Genomic DNA, 20,997 nt, shown 5'->3' with positions numbered 1-20,997 from the left:
TTAATATTTTTATAATTTTTCAAAAACTGTGTTGATTTTCCATGAAATTTTATGTTTAACGGTAATTATCGTTTATATGTACATCAGGCTACACAGAGTTATTTATACTGTGAGATAGAAAAAAGCATGTAGAACAATTTACAGAATGCAGTTTTTGCGATAACTTGCGATCCTAATTTTAACAACCATATTTATGTGAATCCACCCCGGCCACTCGGACCACTGTGGCGGCCACGAAACGGCGGCGGGACTAAGCGAGGAAAGGATATGATATCCGTGCATAAAGACGACGGAATGCCTGTTCAATGACATAAGTCACTTGAATACATATTTTATGAATACTAATAACCTTGATTTTTGCATATTATACTATAAATGGCTAAATTCAACGTACATCTTGGCGCAGATAACAGTTTCTTGCTAAATTGGTGACTGGCAATTCTACGATTAGGAGGTAATTGGGAGGTTTCTCACCAGAGTTATGGGCTAAAATCTTTGAAAAGATTTTTCCAGAATTTCGGATTTCCCTCAAGCATCATGAGCAGGCTGTGGTCGAGGGGTTTAGGGAAGGTCATGCACATGCAGCGGCAGGCGCCCGCGCCGGCTGGTTGAGGATTTGCGACCCTCCGTACTTACTGGCCCGGCAATGCTGGTTTTACAACCTTGCTGGTAATGACTCTTTTCTACTTCCCCTAATTCTATGATAGCTATCCCAAGTTATGCTTTTTACACGTTTTCGCCTCTTGCCGACCCTTTCCGCCACTTGTTCCGACAAATGGAATTCTCAGTTAGTGTCCCTAGGGGTTTTCCGGTTGTTTTTGCCCACCACATGCATCAGTTGTCCTAGAGAGTGTCGAGTGAACATCCACTGTAAGTGACTGTACTGTGTGATAACACTGGATTGATCTGTCAACGTTAGAAGCACTTCAAAGGAGGATATAGTTGTACCTGGGAAGCAAAGCCTCCTTGCACCCGCCTCCGTTTCGTTGTGACTACAATAAGTGTACTCCTCATCCATCGAAAACGATTTTACTCTCCATTGTGGTGAGAAGAGTGCTAATGGTAAGCAAAATGTTCATTTTTAAAATGGATTCCTCGTTAGAGTCCGCATTTTTTTTTTGCTACCCATGCATGACTGATGATAGTTGGGTTGTCGATGGAACTGATTACCTGATATTTTTTTATTTCATATAGTAGTGTTTGATACTAAATTTGATATAAACCATGGAGAGTAGAGAAGTGACGCGGTTACAGCTTCATGACAAAATTGTGGAGAGAAAAAAAGTACCACGGCACGTGAGATAAAAAATGTTGTGATAGATTTTTTGATTGAAAAATATCGATTGAATGCTAATTTAAAAGGTATTTTGACGAAGTGCCTACAAGCATACTTTTTCGCAAGATATTTTGAGAAATGGAAGAAGGCGCAGCGAAGGGAAAGCTACTTTAGAGCTAATAATAGCAAATGGCTAGAGGAAGAAATCAAATTCCCTGAAGTAGTGTACAAATATCTTCCTGCTACCTACGGTGCGTTCATTAAAATGTTTAATAAATAGTTTTTTTTAGATAGAATCACTTTTCTATGTCACTAATTCGTATTTTTACAGATTCACCGCAGGACACCGTGTTTGGTAGACCTGCATTACACTTTGAAGTTTCTAGTGAAAGATCAAAACTAAGGAAAACGGAGCAGCTAAGAGCTGTTACATCAGTAAAGGAGTTATCATTCGCCGCGTCCATGAAATTCCGCGAGCGAGGAGAGGAATCAACTGCCAAAGTAATTAGAGAAGTGACAATGACGACTCCCACAAGAGCTACTAGAATTCTTTCCAAATGGAGGAAAAAGGACCATTCTCAGAGGGAAATGACACCAGAAACGGCACTTTCCCTTTTTATTTCAGTGAATATGGCAAAATTCCAGTACAACCTCATCCGGCATGTGTCAAAAAATCACGGGCATAAGTTGTTTCCCAGCTACAATCAGGTGTTTTCCGCAAAAAAATCAACTTATCCAAATGGAATACATATCAGCGAGGAAACGTGTGAGGTGGGCACATAAGAGTTACTTAACCATACGGCACAATGGATCATTGAATCCATGACAAATGATTCTATGGAACATATCGCCATTCCACATGAATGCACGTTGATCTGCAAGTACGGCTTCGACGGCAGTGCGGGGCATTCTCAATATAAGCAAAAATGGACGAGGGATGAACTGAATGATGAATATTTATTTGCAAGTTCATTGGTTCCTCTCCATTTGAAAAGCAATATTTCTGGTAAGAGAAATTATTTCTTTAAATAATGTAGTCTGCTCTATCGGATAAACCTCCTTCATGAAAGACTTTATTCCAGGAAATTTTTTGTGGTCCAATCCCTGCCCTTCATCGGTAAGATATTGCCGACCGATTCGTCTTCAATGGGCTAATGAAAGTAAAAAGCTTTCAATTGAGGAAGAAAAGTATATAGAAAGGCAAATAAAGACGCTTAAGAATCTAGAGATTGAAAAATGTTCAGTAAAATTTTGTATGGTACTCACAATGATAGACGGAAAGGTTAGTACGAGTAATAGACCTCTATCATTGACATCATTTTGTTTTTCTCTTGTGGCCTGGTTTGAGTGTACTACAGGAGCTCATGATTATCTATTTTAGGTGTGCAATGCTCTTACTAATGCCAGTTCAATGAAGTGTTATATTTGTGGGGCAAGGATATCCGAAATGAACAATCTGGAGAACTTGAGGACTACAATCAGTACCTTAAGATTTTCATTTGGCTTATCCCCTCTCCATTGCTATATTCGGTGCTTGGAGTGTCTTTAACGCATATCCTATCGCTTGGACATAAAGCAGTGGAAAGTGAGTGTATTTTAAACCTACGTGAAGCTTTTATTGCTTGTAATACATTAGTAATGTGTCTGTCCGTGTATTTTAATTCTGATTTCATTTTGAAACTTCATATTTAAGGCAAAGGTTAGTGATGGGAGTAAACAGAAAATGCAGGCTAGGAGAGAAAGGATTCAGAGGTTATTTAAAAAAAATGGGCCTGATAATACATGTACCAAAACCAGGATACGGCACCACAAACGATGGTAACACAGCTAGACGCTTCTTTTAGAACCCAAAATTATCAGCAAAAATTACCGGTAAGAGAGTCTGACGACAGCTACAAAATTTGAAAATCTTCGGTGCTGAAATTAAGAGAGATGTTTTAGTCAATCAAATATTTTTCAGGACTACATGACCAACTGATTTCAAGGCTTTCAAATATTTTGAAAGCAATCTCAAGCTGTCGAGCACTCAAACACAGTGAGTTCAGAAAATACTGTCTAGCGACAGCAAAATTGTATGTGAAAAAATACCCTTGGTATTATATGCCGCCAACGGTGCACAAGCTTTAATTTCATGGTGCAGGTATATCCAAGGAAGCTATTCTACCCATCGGGCAGCTTTCAGAAGATGCCTTGGAATCGAGAAATAAAGATATTAGGAAATTCCGGCAACACAATACGCGGAAGATATCAAGAGAGGCGACTAATGAAGATTTATTTCGGAGGTTGCTGCTCACCTCTGATCCCTTGATATCTTCGATTTCATTTCGCAATAGTAAATTGAAGGAAGATTTAGATCCAGAAGTGAAAAAACTTATTGACAACGGGAATGATGAATATGAAGATGAGAGTGATGACGAGTCATCAGAGGATGAGTGACCACTTTTATTTTATGTATTAATTGATTAAAAATATTGATTCAAGTTTTTGACAATGAAATTATTGGCTAATATTTATTCAATATTCAAATTATAAATTATCAGGGTCTCTGTCACTGGTTAAAATTTATGTTGCATTGCACTCAACTACTAATTATATGCGGTGCCTTTATGGTATGTACCCTTTCATGACGGTTTTACCCTTGAGCCTTCGCGCGGAGGCCGCGTGCAAACGGTAAGAAACCTAACGGTTCGCGCGCTCCCCAAGCCCTTTTCACTCGTCGGCTGCCCATTTGTGCACCCAAATTTGTTCTTTTACTTTGAAAACGTGCAAATATTTCCAGTAGAGAAATTTAGTTTTCCCGAAATAAGCCGCCTATGCGATTGGCTCGCTCATTTCTAGCCGAGTCAGTCTCCTTTCAGTATTCCTAGTCGAATTGCCGAATGACGTTCACAGAGTAGTTGCTCAGTTATGGATACAACGAAAGTGACTAGTCAAGATTTACATAATGTGGTCTTGGCAAATAGAGAGGGGACTATTCACAAAGTTTTAATACATGGAGCGGGAATTGTGAAACATTACATTCTTCCTATAGGACAGCTTTCCGAGGAGACATTGGGAGCCCGACACGAGGAAGTTAGAAGACCATAACATATCGGGAAAAACATACCAGAAAAGTTTGTTTTTGGACTCAAAATTTACCTTATGCACAACTATTTGACAGCTTCAACGGCAGAAAAATTCTGTTTTTCCCTTGATATTTCCATAGCAGAAGGTAGGCATGCCCCTGTAGAGTTTGCTTCCCGTATCACATTCGCCTATTTTAATTGTTATCGCCCTTCTAAACAATATTGTGGCCTAAATAATCCTAAATAAGTTGTATTTTTACAATACACAATTTGTAAAAAGTTTCGTTAATTTTCCAATTCTTTGGACTCTAGCGACTTTTGGCCAGCTTTTTTTGATTCTAGCCCACTGTGCGGAGTCTGTGATCCGTCGGCGGAGAAAGCAAGAGATGTCTGTGGAGCTGGAAGACAAGGCGTTGCACTCGGGGCCAAGATTTCCGGGAGAAAGGGTGGAGAAAAGGGGGGGGGATTGGAAGGCACTCGACTTGTCGCCAGGGACGACCTTGAGGAGCGCACAATAGTAGCTGCCGTACACCCCCCCGAGTCCACCATAGGGAGCAGATGCTTCGCGCAACGAACTCCAGACCAAGGGTCATAAACACGCTGCCCGGCGGATAAATATTTGCGGCCCTTAAGAGTTAAAGAAAATATTATGTAGTCACACAGAATATAAAATGTATATCGACACACTCGTCAAAAATTAAAAAATGCCAAAAATCGACAAATTCATTGATTAAAATTTTTAACCAATAATTAATATTGCACGTTGAAATTGCACGTTTTTATTTATTTCAATGATGTTAATTGGATTAATATGGCCCTCCATACGCTGTGAAATCGATTTTTTACCCTTGAATTAAAAAAGGTTGACGATCACTGCCCTAGACGAAGATTACATGAGGCTTCATCCTGGGCGTTTGTGTTTCTTGGCCTCGCACTGCCCGTTATAAAAGCTTTAAGATGCCCACTGCCGGCGCCATGTAAAGCCGATTAGTTTTTAAGTTTAATTTTAGAACTATAAAACCTTAGGGAAATTCATCATCAGGTAATTAATTTTTATTCTTCCTAATTTTAAGAGTGCAATGCACACGCTCACTAGAAGACTTTCTTTCCTTTTCTCCTTCACTTACACTGGAAAGGTAAATACTGGTCCCTTACACGCTTGAAAAGTCATGTCCCGTATGTCGAGATTTATTCTCCAATGCAAATTAAAGACTAATTCTCCAATGCTAATTAAGTGCCAAGGGCACGCTCCAAAATGCTGAAAATGTGGTCTGAAGACGCACAAAGGCAGCAAGCTAAATGCAAGGGCCAAAAGCCCAGTCAATGAGGGAACGAACGAACGCATTAAAATATATAACGGGGAATGTTTACCATGCAAAATTCAATAAAATTTTGCATGGTAAACAATATTTGCATAATCATTAGGTGTATATATTGATATTACGACTTGCACTAGTCTCTTTCAGGGAAGAGGGATTATTATTATTATCTACCAGCTTCAAAAATAAACAAAAACAGTAGCAGTTTTTCTTCAAGAGCCTTAAATGCTCAGAATGGTAGGGTGAAATGGGTAAAGAGAACGCAACATACCCGCAAAACTGCTAGTATTTGGTGAGTTTTGACCTATCAATAGTTTGAAACTTGAATATCATGAGGCAATTTTCAGGAATGTATAACCAGTAACTGCCTGTTCTTAATATTTATCCTGAGTACGGAAATTTAACATCGAAAAAAATTTAGCAGCTTACGAGGAAGAAATTTTTCCATCGTTTCAACAGCGATCATACAGCGTCAAACCATATCAGGTATTTAATTACTGCAATTTTTTATTTTTATTTCCACGAACTAGGGTCGGTGCCAATTTGATTTTGTTGTAGGCACGTGACTCTTAAAATAGGAAATTACAGTTTCTCCACCTTAGTGCCTTTGAGGGAATAAATATCAGCTCATCATCAGTAAAAGCAAGGAAAATTGCCGCACAACCATGGAGACACAGTGATCATAATACCCACACGAAAATGTTATTAATTGTTTTAAAAAAAAGTCGGTAAGTTTTTAATGACACCCCAGATTAAAGCCTTGCCACTCCAGTAAAAACAAAACACACAAGAATAAGTTTTTCGGTGGCACCTCCAATTCGACGGAGTCCACTTGCTTAACAACGTGAAGACTACCGACCTCAGAGCGTCCACCACGCGCCTCCTTGCCGAAAGCAATCTTGTCGTAAGTCTAGCAAGTTAAGTAAGCGAAACTGTGAGGAAGAAGGAAATGGGTCCAGTTCAAAGGCGACGCGTGACTGAAATGCGGAAAGATATCACGATTGCAATTGCCACGATGAGCTTATCGCGAAAGGAATGGAGACCGATCACCATGGTCAACTGATTACACGAATTTCGTTCTCTTTTTTATCATTTATCCGCCTTACCACCGAAAACCGCACTAATTTGGCTCTTAAAATCGGGGTTTTTGAATGAGTTGACAGTTAAACATGCACGAATATCCACGTCCTGTGTAAGAGCAACCCATGTCGGCGGTAGGCGAACCCGCGACCTCCTCTGTGACAGGCGAGGACTTCATCAAGGCCAGCAAATATTAAAATTTTAGAATTAATTTTTCTAATAAATAATTTCTCATCTAATATCATAAAAAATTACGTAAAAATAAGTAAGGTTAATAGAGGTGAACTTGTGCCCTATTCAACTGAAGAGTATGGTTTATCACATACCAAGAACTACATTGCGTTTCTTTCCGCAGACTACGAAAATCGGATTTGCTAGTTGATACACACTTATCATATTTTAGCCTTTGAACGCCCCAAAATTAAAAACAAATGCGATGCAACGCGATCTAGAAGAAGGAACAGATTTCCCTGAAAAGAATTCGTGAAATTCACTAGCCTTGCAGCTTATTGATCTGTGTTGAGTTCTACGCTCACCTATCGAAACTAACTTCCGTTTCGCAACAGTGCTGAGAGATAGTTTATTGCCAAAATGCTCACATTTTAACTTATTCCGGCAGATCTTGCCATAAAAAATTCGCTATGAGCTGAAAAGGAATAAATGTTACCATTAATATAGTTTATGGAGAATATATCCCTCCAATCTGAGAAACCATGCAGTCATTTTAATCGTGCTGAGACCCTTACTAATTAGTGGTTTCCCTTTCCCTCAACCGTCACCCACTCCCACCCCCGCCTATGCTCACAAACGTGGGAAATTTTGTACTCGGTTAATGTCCTTTGTATCCTTTCCTCTCTCCCCTACCTCTTGATTACCCCCCACCCACTACTCTGGTTTATATATAGGAAGAATCTTCATTGTACTCATCGCCGGATGATGACGCAGTGCGTCGAAACCATGGTCGCGTGTTAATAAATATGTGGAAAAACAAAGTAAAAAATTTTTCATTCATCATGAGCAACTTCCATAAAGTAACGCCTCAGACTATCAACTTGATATAGAGGTTAACTGCGAGATGAGCAAGTTCTCTCGTCGAAAAAGCTGTCACGGACAAAAAGCGGCGGTGTTCTGAGTGGGTATTCGGCTACCTTTGGGTAAGGTAGACCATTTAAATGATACCGAAACCTGTTAAGATACCGTTACTTGGCGACTGGGAGCCGCCAACAATTATGCCTCTCATCACCCGGGGGAGAGGGCAGCAGCTCTTCTTCACATGTGCGAAGGTGGAGACCATACTGGTCGGTACAGCGACACACATTTCACTACGGGCGTGGTAACATTTACTTTAACGGCTATAGTACTGCCATGTGGAAGGCAAGGGGAAACCACCACATTATCATCCCGAGGAGTCGCAGCTACTCCAACTCAATTTATATAATGACACGATGGAATTCTCTCGGGTTAAATCGGAGGTAAACTAGTCCCCCATTCGGATCTCCGAGCGGGGACTACTCGAGAGGGTACATCGGTCAAAGGTGATAGAATAGTACGGATAGGAACATGGAACGTCAGATCACTTCGTACCTGCGGTAGGCTAGAGAACTAAAGGGTGGAGATGCGAAGAATGAACCTCAACGCATTAGGCATCAGCGAAATTTTGGAGTGGAAGCTACATAATGATACACGCATGATCACTAAATAGTAATGTTGGAGTAGGGATAATGCTTAGAAAAATTGCCGATGTGCGTGTTAAAAGCTACCTGCAGTTTAATGAAAGGATAGTAATGATGAAGATAGATACTAAACCCGTAGCTACTGTAGTCGTGCAGGTTTACAAGCCTATATCAGAATATGAACTAGTACTCCAATCTACTTATACAGCTACTCCACTCAATTTATATAATGACACGATGGTATTCTCTCGGGTTAAATATTCCGGAGGTAAACTAGTCCCCCATTCGGATCTCCGGGCGGAGACTACTCGAGAGGGTACATCGGTCAAACGAGATAGAAAGTTACGGATAGGAACATGGAACGTCAGATCACTTCGTACCTGCGGTAAGCTAGAGAACTTGAAGGTGGAGATGCGAAGAATGAACCTCGATGTATTAGGCATCAGCGAAATGAAATGGCCCCAGGAAGGAGACTTTTGGAGCGGAAGCTACAGAATTATACACACAGGATCGCTAAATGGTAATTCTAGAGTAGGCATAGTGCTTAGAAAGAGTGCCGGGATGCGTGTTAAAAGCTACCTGCAGTTTAATGAAAGGATAGTAATGATGAAGATAGATACTAAACACGTAGCTACTGTAGTCGTGCAGGTTTACAAGCCTACATCAGAATATGAAGATGAAGAAGTATAAGATGTCTACCAAGATATAGCGGAAGTTAACAAGCGGGTAAGAGGGGGAGAAAATCTAATTATTTTAGGTGACAGGAACGCCGTCGTCGGCGAAGGTCAAGACCGAATAATAACTGGGAAATATGGGTTAGCTAACCGAAATGAAAGAGGAGAAAGGCTACTGGAATTCTTCACGGAGCACAGGCTAGTCGTTGCCAACACTTTATTCGAAAATCCGCTGCTAATAAATATTACGGTCTAGACGATTCTGTTACTCGTAACGCCGTAAGGTTATATTTTCCCACGCCATATCCGAAGAATTTCGAGACGTATTCATAAACGCGGCATTATAAACACCTTTCTTAATATAATATGCAGGGGAACAAAATAAAAAAATGCGAAAGCCTGCCCCGGTCTCCCCTACCTACTAAGCAGAGAGTTTAAACTAATTTTAACATTTTATGCAAAAAAACTCCATTTGCCAAAGAAATATGTGGTAAATTCACGATTTTTCAAATTTTCATTTTCTTTTATGACGGATAATAATTTTGTTCTTATATTTTGGGGGGCTCCGGACCCCCCGGACCTCCCCTGGCTACGCCACTGCCCCGCGTTACCTGATGTCTGCTCCGTGTGAATTCGTTTAGTGTAGTTTACGAAATCTCACCCGGGGAAATTCGGGGGAACTGTAACGTGTAAAATGACTAAGAGTAAGAATGCTAATAGCAGCGTCGGAAAAAATAAAACTTCCAGGGCAGGGCATATTCCAATGGAATATGCCCTGGATCCAAATCAGACACATATGAATAAAATTTTGTATTATTGGCAACCACACTTTATTTATTTTTTTAAATTGTATTCCCAAACCACCGAATACAGCTCACCTAGGCCATGTTATATCAGGGTATTCGACAAATCTAACAATTAAACGTACACGAACAACCATGCCCTGAATAGGGGAAACTTACACACGCGGGACTCGAACGTAAGACCTTATGTTCGGCAGTCGTGGACAATACCCGGCCGCCACCGATGCCGGCAATTCAGGAGTCCATTTATTTTTCAATGAAAATGGCAATTGCACCGAGTATTATCACACTTATCTGTATCAAAAAATTTTTTCCTTAACTTTCTCTAACACCATTAATGATAAAATACTGCTCAGAGTATAGATCAAATGTATACGATGCAATAAGGCATTTATCTAACGTTTCAGTTTATTTAAAAATATCATCAGGGCTCAGAACTGTTCAATCACTTCGATTCCCAATTGGGGATACAGCAGCCCACTGAAAGGGCGTAGCGTCGACGTAGCCAACATAAGAAGAAACTAAATGCCGGGCACCGGCACACTTGATGGAAAATTCCTTCCTCGTAACACTTTTCTAACCACATTGTCTTGCGACGGTACACATTAATAATAAGAAAATACATAATATAACCAATCCAACTAATATAACCAGCTAATTTAGGAATATCAAGTTCCCGAAGGCGAGGAATTTTCTTAATTGCTAAATTCGAGCGTGAAAGCGTGTGATATGGCGTCAGTCGCACAGTTGATGCTTGTCTATTTTCACGCCGAGGTACGGTAAGACCTCTACAGGAGTTGAAACAAATTTGATTATGATTTTCTGCTGTTTAGGCTGATGCCCACGTCATCAACCAGGAATTTCACTATATCAAACACTAAGGTCCTTGGAGTATGCTGGTCGCAGGTGAAGACAATTAACCAGTCGTCTAAGTAAGGTACGAGGACAGTCTGGAACCAGGAATATACTTCGTGGCCACCGCTCGCGCCCACCGCTGCATGGTAGCAGGAGCAAGACAGTGGCCCATAGGAAGCCTTGTAAAACCGAAGTATTTATCATTGCACGCATTTCCATAAAACCGCCAGTGGCCTGCACGAACAGAGCGCTGGTAAAATGCGTCTTAGAGGTCGAGCTCGCAGACAAAGGCGTTTAACTGATTTATGCTGACCGCCTGGGTGGCGTATTTCAGGCGGGATTTTGGCCTATAATAAAATTCGGTCCATGGACTCAAGTCGTGAATTGAACGGCAACCACCAGAGGACTTAGGGATTAAATTCGCTTTAAACCCACACTTCGGTATTTCACGTATCAAAATTCTGCGGGACACCATTGATTCTAGAACTGAAATTAACTCTTCTGAGGGCGTTGATCTTAAGAAAACAAAGAGTATTTGTGGGTTTTGGGATGTTTGCACCGGACAATACCAAATCAAGCACTGATTCATCGCCATTTGGGTATATCTTCACCCTGGGTAAATTTCGAATTCAACACTCACTGCCAGCTGTTGTTACGGAGGGCGAGCCAGTAGCTCCTCCAGCGGAAGGGTGTCTGGTCCGTCGACAGGAGCTACGTATCCGAATCCGGGTCCCCGGAAACGGTGTCCTCCGGGGCGTCAGCGTGATAAGGGTCCACGGGTGATCCACTGCGCTGAGTTGAGAATGAAGCAGTGTCCTCGTCGTCACTGTTGTATATGAGAAATCACGAATTAGAGACGGATTATATTTAGAGTTAGCATTTTTTAAGTCAGTGGTCGTAGGCCTGTTCTCATTCTACACAGATTGACTGTTACACAATAATGTTTCATAATTTCTTTGCTACCTTATTATGTTCCTAGATATATTTTTAAGCCATAACTATGTATACATGCTTAAAACGTGTACAAAATCAATTTCATATTCGTAATATAATATATTAAAATATCCCCCCTAATTACTGGACATAAGGAACAATTACTGTCTAATTTTCGCAAAAATTCCAAGTTCTCGGAAAAATATAAGTTTTCTTTATATTTCAATATTATGTACGGAATATGTGACGTCGAAAACTGTTATACTCCAAAATTCAAACAAATTACATGAAATTTAATAATTAACATCACCTTTGAAGCATTTGGCCCCAACGTGTGGTGGTCCTGTGGCACAACTTGGGATTCAGGGATGGGAAGGAGACCAGAGGAGTGGTCTCCGATATCAGCTCATGTTGTGTCAGAGGAATGCCGTGGCTGGACCTGGGGCCAGGGTCTGGAACTACGGTTGCAGCGCTGGCAGCGGCTAGATGTCTCTGACCATCCCCAGGGCCCTGGACTCAGTAATGGGATCAAGGGGGATAGGGAGCATGGAGGGTGGCTCTTCCGACGTAGGCGGCTGGACTCGCGTGTTGAGCAGGCTGGATGGAAAGGAGGACATGTGAGATCCCGATGGGGATGTCTGGGGGACAAAGGTCGGAGAAGGCGACTCTTTTCATGGTGAGCGAGAGCGGCTTCGTCAAATCCTGTGCTACCTTTATGACCCATGGTGGCTGAGAGTGTATTAGCCGCAAGTGCTGAAGACGCGAGCGTATGGTCAGTGTGAAATGACGTCCCCTCCCGTGCTAGCTTTCTGGACCATTGTGGCTGCGAGCGTATTACCCGCTAGTGGTAAAGGCGCGAGCTTGCTGCGAGCATATCAGCCGCTAGTGCTGAAGACGCGAGCGTGTGGTCAGTGTGAAATGACGTCCCCTCCCGTGCTATCTTTCTGGACCATTGTGGCTGCGAGCGTATTACCCGCTAGTGGTAAAGACGCGAGCTTGCTGCAAGCGTATCAGCCGCTAGTGCTGAAGACGCGAGCGTATGATCAGTGTGAAATGACGTCCCCTCCCGTGCTAGCTTTCTGGACCATTGTGGCTGCGAGCGTATTACCCGCTAGTGGTAAAGACGCGAGCGTGCTGAGAGCGTATCAGCCGCTAGTGCTGAAGACGCGAGCGTGTGGTCAGTGTGAAATGACGTCCCCTCCCGTGCTAGCTTTCTGGACCATTGTGGCTGCGAGCGTATTACCCGCTAGTGGTAAAGACGTGAGCTTGCTGCGAGCGTATCAGCCGCTAGTGCTGAAGACGCGAGCGTGTGGTCAGTGTGAAATGACGTCCCCTCCCGTGCTAGCTTTCTGGACCATTGTGGCTGCGAGCGTATTACCCGCTAGTGGTAAAGACGCGAGTTTGCTGCGAGCGTATCAGCCGCTAGTGCTGAAGACGCGAGCGTATGATCAGTGTGAAATGACGTCCCCTCCCGTGCTAGCTTTCTGGACCATTGTGGCTGCGAGCGTATTACCCGCTAGTGGTAAAGACGCAAGCTTGCTGCGAGCGTATCAGCCGCTAGTGCTGAAGACGCGAGCGTATGGTCAGTGAGAAATGACGTCCCCTCCCGTGTTAGCTTTCTGGACCATTGTGGCTGCGAGCGTATTACCCGCTAGTGGTAAAGGCGCGAGCTTCTAAATTTCAGAATGCATATTGCGTACGTTAAATTAGCAAAAAGGCGAAAAAGATTGAAAAGGACAATAAAGTTTTTTCCTATATTTTTATTGCCTTAATGGAAAGATTCCTTTCCCTTGGGCTACAACCTTATCGCGGTGGAAAGGCTCCAAGAACCAAAAAATACCCTTATCCCCCTCACTTAGGGTATTTACTTGCTCTTCATCATCCGAGTCTTCGTCGGATCGATCAATATTTCTGATTACCTCCTCCTCCTCTAGAATATCCTCGAGAGGGCACGTTGGCGTATAAAGCGCGCCAATCTTCGAAAACCAAGGATTTCAGTATTGTGCGTACATTCTTTTCTGGAATGGCCTCGTGTATTCTTACAATGTAGTTTTGACTGTCGATAGTGCGAGTTTTCAAAGGTCTAGGTAATGAAGCTAATTTAAATATAGATCGGCAAGAGGAACTACGTCAACGTCAAGACGTACAAAGTATGCTGCGCGACCGTGTATATCATCCTTTGCTATTCTTGAATGGCCTCGCTTATTCTTACAATGTCATTTTTTCTGTCAAAAGCGCGAGTTTTTAAAGCAAAAAGTATTGCAGCAATTGTTTTTAGATTGGCAAGGAAACCCGACCCCCGGGGCGTATACATTACGCCGCACAACCAGCCTCGTATCAACAGTGTGCCTTTAAATTTTTATTACCTATAAATGCACGAGCTTGAACTAATTTCTACAAATAAAGATAAATTTCAACAAAAATCAAGTATTATCGTATAAATGCATACATCGTGGACAGAGTACGCCACGCTCCCGGTCGTGTAAAAATATCAGGCATGCCCGCTCGAGGGTTAAATGCCTTTAGTAAGAAATTGACAACATGGACGAAATACAATATAAAATAAAATTGTAATGTCACGATAAATTGAAAAGAAGTTAGATACTGTGCTCACTAGAATAAAGAGAACAGGGACGTAATGTAATATAAAATAAAACGGTAATGTCACGAATTGGTAATGGCAAATTGAAAAAAAGCTACAAATAGTGCTCACCATAATATGCCTTGAAGGAACGGAATAAAATGTAATTTTCGAAAACTATTCTCACCAACACGAAGGCACAAGTGGTACTATGGAACTGGCGTCGGAAGAGAATGAACACAATAAAACCCTATTGTAGGGGAAGGCGACGAAACGGAATCGTTACGGGACGCGAATGCGCGTCCATAGGCTTCCTGGCAAAACACTCCGGACGCGTATTCGCGTCCGCCGGCTTGAATGTGTTAAAAGACCAACGCCCGTTAAAATGACAGGTGAGGCGTTTCTATTTCACTTGTAATGGTAACGCGAGCTTTTTATCAAGAAATCACTGCATTGCTTTACGTCTTGCCATTTTGATGTTGCAATATGATGACTTTCTTAGACAAACGTAACTTCCTCCATGACTGTCAGCACGAATTCCAAAAGGTAGATCATGCGAACCACAGATAGCGTTCTTCCTTCGCGACGTTATAAAATCTGGCGACGTTTTTTTCTATATTTTCAGAAAGCTCTCGAGACTGTACCTCACATAAACTTTCATACAAATTACAGCCATTCGGATTAAACGAAACAGTTTTAAACTGGATAGGATACTTTCTCAGTGATCGTAAAAAGAAGTAGTTCTTGACGGTATTACCTCTGACGTTGTATATGTTACATTTGATGTTCCACGAGAAAGCGTAAAAGGGCCCCTGTTGTTCATTACATACATTAATGATCTCGTTCCCGTATTAGATTTAAAATACGTTTATTTGCTGACGACGCGGTCATTTATCGCGAAATTAGTGATCACTCTGACAATGAAATTCTATTATCTGACCTAAACTACGTTCAATTATGGAGCCCGGAGTGGGGATTGGAACTTAATATGAGCAAATGCATGGCGGTACATTTCTTCCGGAATTTTCCCAACTCTAACCATGTTTATGCAGTGGATGGTATTAAAATAAAGGCAACAGACGAAGTGAAATACCTGAGAGTTACGATAACCTCGAACCTCACATGGGGAACGCATAAAAAGAATATTTGCGGCATAGCCCTGAAGAAATTAGGATTCGTCAAGCGTATTGTGGGAATATTTTCGCATGAAAAAGCAAAAGAAAGTTGCGATTTCGTACTCGTCCGACTGCATCTTGAATATGCAGCGAGCGTATGGGATCAGAATGGATTGAATCAGGATGCAGAAAGACTTAATCCGCGAACTGAATAAAATACAAAGGAAGACTGTACGTATCGTCAAAAACTGTAAGGGGCGTACAGACAGTGTTACCCAAATTTTATGCGAATGAGGCTGGGAGCCGCTGGAGACTCAGAGGCTGCGCGATAGCCTTAGATAGCTTGAACAATTGCGAATGGATATCTTTAAGGGCGACATGGGGAACATAATATTAGAGCCACACTATATTTCCAGGTGCGACAGAAGCGATAAATTAAGCGAAATGTTTTTCTGAACGGATAGATATGGTAATTCGAGTTTCCCCCGAACCATGAAGGACTTTAATAAACGCTAGTCCAAACTTCTTTAGAGTTCTTCATTTTTTGCAGCTGTAAAAAACTGGTGTCCTAACACCCCCTGCCACACGCCTTTTAGGCGGCTTAAGGGGTATTATGTAGATGTAGTTGCAGATGAAGTATTGCGGGTTCGAACAAAAATTACCATTGTATCACTGCATCCAGGTAACCATTACCCTGACCATTCCAGTGTTAAGAAATCTGTCACGGTCTCCGCCGCGATTACTGTGCATGCCCACCAGCTGAGGGAAAATTTTAGTTACAGGGACTCTTCGCGATCCGACTTGCGTCCGAAAAAACAGGCTCTGGCGTCCCGCAGACCTCTGACCCCCTACTCCCCCTCCTCGCCTCCCCTCCCGGGAGCCCTCCCAACCCGGCGACGTGCGCAGTCTGAACAACCAAGGGGGCGACAGAACTGTAATATATCGTTTAGAAAACCTCTAGTTTTGATTTTCTGGAGCCCCAGTGGTCCAACGGCCTATCCAACATAGAGGCGCTGGTGTAGCCTGTTTTTCTGGGCAGTCTGCTGGGCAGTAATAAACTGGGGGCTGCCATATTGAATCTCGTTGTAAACAAAGGTGGTATTGAGGCTTATTGATAGATATTAGTGTTAACTGCAGACTTTTTATTGCTGACATTGTCCCTTACGATTTTGGAAGTTGCTTGAAGAAGGCTACGAGACTCAATGATCTTGACTATTGCTAAATTGCGTGGGTATGAAATGTATTTGGAGATGAAAATGTGAGTAATTCTGTTTCCTCCATTATTCCATTTTGATTTCAACCTGTGATTAGCTAACTTTTTCTCATGTTTTCAAAATTTCATGGTGTCTTGTATTCCTTATATTTCAATGTATTTTTCATTGTACTTGCAGTACTTGTAGTGTTCAAACTACTCATTTATCGCTACTGCTTCGCTTTGGTTTGTTTAACCTTACCATTTTGTTGGTTATGTATGTAATTTGCTATTTCAACTCTGTCCTTCCAACTGTTTAATTGTCATTAATTGAGCATTATTCATTAAGTGTTCTACGATATTTACATTTCTTAAAACTTTAATGTCTTTTATTTTGAAGTAAGAACCTATATACTACATTGTTGTAAAATATTCTTCGCTTTTCTCGTTTTCCACATTTGGAATGCTTTCTTTCGTATAAGTGATGGTTATTAACTTATAAGAACCTTTCATTTTAAGACTACTCTGCCAAGATATGTTGTATATCTTAATGGGTACTCATCATGAACAACTTTATACGAAATAATGTCCTTTCATAATTAAATAATTATCTTCCATGAAATGATATCCAAACTTGCATACTTATTTCTAGTGAAGTGTTGTTATGGTCTATGGTTTCAGAATTAGCATTATATTCCCTGTACCAGAGCTATTGCGAGATACATCTACCTCAAAGAAAATTGGGTCACCCTCATTGTCTATAACTATCGTGTGTTTACTTAAGTAATGGAATCTTACTCCTATTACGCAAAGACTGCTCATATCTCATTGCAACGTACTGCTGTCATTGATATTTGTTGCTTGTGAATCTCATGTGCTTGTAAAATTGTTAACTTCCACAGATTTCATCTATAGAATGCCATATTTAAATTGTTATTGTTGTATTTCTTTTACCAGTTATTGTATCAATAAATACCAACGTCCACTGAACTAAGTTTCCATGATCATTATTCTTACCAACCACCAGATCGTCAGTTGACCTTGTACATTAATCTTATATTATGGTTACTAGTTAAGTAACCTGGGGAAGTTCATCGGGATGATTTTCCTACATTCATTTCTTTTAAGTTTCTCGCAATTGCAGTAGCATTATTAAACCTGAACAGCATGCCCTATCGTGACGCGTAAAAAAAGTTTGAAACGCGCTGAGATGGGCATTCAAACTTCGCGGCAGCCTTGGACCACTGGCATAGATGGCACTGACGTATCAAAACCTATACACATTATCCTTAGGGGTTTGTCGCCCCCTTGGTTTGAACAGACACGCTCCGACGCAGTCCTCTCCGCCATGCCTCCCACTTCGCCCGCATCGGGTCCCATTTTAGTGCAGCCAGCTGTTTCTCTCTCGATGGCGTACATCGCCATATGGCTGCAGAGTGGATTTTGTCTTCCTCTCCCAAGTTTATGGGTGAAAGCAGCAGAATATTTATTTTGAAATGACAGGAGTTATATTTTTGTTTTGTTTTATTTTATCTTACAAAGTGTGGTAAGATGAAGAGTAAATGTTTTCGCGGAGTGTGACCTGAGTGAGCGTGTTTTAACTTTGAGGAAACTTCATGATTGGAGGCATAATTGTGAATTGGGGAAACTCCTTACTATTCCCAGAATGTTGGTGAATTTATATTAAATCCTGGTGAAAATAAAACTTGTATCTGTTATACTTCATCTCGTCATAAAAGGTGGTGACTTATCTTCCTTGGTGGTGCATCTAATGCATGCACCTGGCGCTCTATTAATAAAAATATAAATATAAATTGTCTACCTCTCAACCAAGGTTTTGGGGAACCGCCCCATCTCTACCTACGTTCACCAGGTCTGGGCTATGCCTAGGTAACATACAAGTTCAATTCAGTAACTCGCATAACTTGTCATTGTGGGATTTTGCGTCGCAAATACTCATCTATACGCATTTTAATTTAGAGTATTAAGCTATTTTATAGAATACTTTTAAGGGGACATCACTTGAGTTAAACGAGCGATACGCCGCACAGTGGTCTGAGATGCCCTTTTCGGCGGACAAAAGTCGATTTTTCGATTGCGTTCAAACCATCCAAAAATGCTAAATATGTGAAGCTAAAACATCATTCCATTGTAAATAGATCTTTATATCTTCCTTTACTGCCCATTTTTCGAATTACAGGAGTGATTTTTAGCGAAAGTTGTTTGAGTGTAATTTCTCAAATTTTTGACGGCTTTTTAACTTGATAAATACCATAACCAATTGCCATTTTTTTGTTTTCTTTTGAGTTTATTTCAGCAAACTCACCTTTTTTATGATCCATAAACCTAATTATTAATGTTATGAAAGCGTCCGGGGTGTCAGGATAGCGCGCTATAATATCATATGCAAATATTTTTTTTAATTATGCACAGTTAGAGATATAAAAAAAACCACGCTCTACCACTGTGTTCTCATGTAATAGGATGCAAAGAAAACACTATCCTTGAAGCAATTTAGAAAGAATTATCTACCTTTAGTTGCCTTTTTTAAATTTATAAGCCGAAATGTGTTACAGAGACGCCTGGCTATCCTAACGCCATGGCGCGCTATCTCTCGGCAAGTCGCTTTCGCTGATAAAATCCTCCGTTTTGAGTCTCTCTATCAGACGCAATTGGTTCATTTATTAGCATTATCAGCACCAATTTTATCCATGCCTAAACACTACATGATTCAGTGACCATATCAGGAACAATATAGCCCATTTGACACGGCTTAAACTAACAATTCGGCTGCCACTAGGCTTCTTCCAGTGTGCGACAACTCCAGCTATTGTTAAGATTCCTCTAATTGTTCAGTGAAAATTGAATACTTATTTTCTATGAACCAGTCTTCGGATATGGCACTCGTGAAGGAATATTTTTTTCAATTTACGAGAGAAGTGGGCCGAGAAGGACAACGTTCGTTACAAGCATCTATATGAGTACATTTTAAGGTAGGTGAAAGTGATTTAATTCCGAGGTGCAACATACTAAGGTGATTCATTAACCCATAGTTGGCGTATCATATCATTTTTGTGTCTTATTCTAAGGCCACAAGGAAGGTCGAACGTGAAAGATGACAGGAAGCTAAGAATTCAAAACTGGCTGTTTTCTTTCATTACTCGGGCGACACTGAGATGGTAAAAGAGCCGTAGAACAATAAACGTGTTTTTGCAGAACAAAAATATGTGGGTTAATTCAGATATTGATTTTTTTGGCGGGAAAAAATCAAGCCCCAGATAACGAGCTCGGAAACTTCTCAACCCTCTACCTCGGGTAAGTTCAATGTTATCGATGGCATATATTATAGCATTTACGTAAATGAGAGTATTACCTATCAAATGATTGATTTTATTTAGGTGTGTAGTCCATTCAGTCGTCCGTGTAAGAATTTTGAAACGTTGTGCGAGCGATCAAAGCGGAGGAGAACCACGGAATTGCTCGACACTTAGACCATATAAGAACTAGACCCGCCATTCCCCACCCCTACCCATATCTCGCCGTGTGGCCAACATCTCCCCTCCGCTCCCTTCCTTCCCCACCCACTTTTAAAGCGACGTGACGTCACGGTTGGGACGCTCATCGTCGTAGCGCATTGCTACGAATCGGGATTCACTGTATCACTGCGGTATTCTGACAATTTTCTTCGCGATTTTTCAATTAGAAGTACTAATATTTATTGCGTTATGTACAAGAAGTATTCTCTCAGCCATGGTTGGATTGGTGAACTTACAATTAATGAACAGTGGCATTTTTCGGCATTGGCAGCGACGAAAAAATATTGTGGCAGTAAAATGAAGACAAAGCCCTTTGTAAACTTCCGCAGATTTTTTTCTTATCTCGTTAGCGATCTAGCATCATTCGGAACATCGTTATAAAAACATGAAATCTTGCACAAAAATTGTAAACGGGTGGAATTTTATATAGGAAAAGGGTCATGGTGTAAAGAATTTGCCGGTCGTCCACGAAGTAACGCGGCAACGCCTTCGCATATAGTAATTTTTAAACGGTCAATTATGCGATGCAAATTGAACTGCGCGCTAGCGCTACTAAAAAGGGATGTCAACAAGTCAGAATTCATATTATTTAGGTAAGTAATTTAGTTATTTCATAAATGCATAATTTTTTACTTAGCAGACAGCTCTCGTGTTATTTATATTTTGTGATGGTGGAAAAAGGTCTAGCGCCGGCATTGCAAGTGACACCCACGATTTACATACGCTACGGAAAATTCTGGGAATAAATAATACCTATTAACATATTTATAATTAGAAAGAAAGAGAGGATTGGATTAAAATAATTTAAGAGATAAATTTGCTTTAAAAAATCAATTATATATATTCATTGAATAACTTAATAAATAAATTCTTGTAATTTTGTACGTATGTATTT

General features: G+C 41.0%; 1 long non-coding RNA gene across 2 annotated transcripts; it reads left to right on the top strand.

Moving 5' to 3' along the window:
- The first annotated feature begins 1,701 nt into the window (after window positions 1–1,701).
- On the top strand, window positions 1,702–3,025 carry LOC124164207. Of its 2 annotated transcripts, XR_006865982.1 has the most exons (4): window positions 1,702–2,282; window positions 2,359–2,558; window positions 2,658–2,861; window positions 2,970–3,025. It is a non-coding gene; the product is annotated as an uncharacterized LOC124164207 (long non-coding RNA). The 2 variants fall into 2 exon arrangements; XR_006865981.1 differs by having other exon boundaries at window positions 1,702–2,558.
- The last annotated feature ends 17,972 nt before the right edge of the window (window positions 3,026–20,997 follow it).

Source organism: Ischnura elegans, chromosome 8 (genome assembly GCF_921293095.1).
Source record: "Ischnura elegans chromosome 8, ioIscEleg1.1, whole genome shotgun sequence".
In the NCBI taxonomy this organism is placed as follows: Eukaryota; Metazoa; Arthropoda; class Insecta; order Odonata; family Coenagrionidae; genus Ischnura; species Ischnura elegans.
This window is presented reverse-complemented; position numbering and strand designations above follow the sequence as displayed.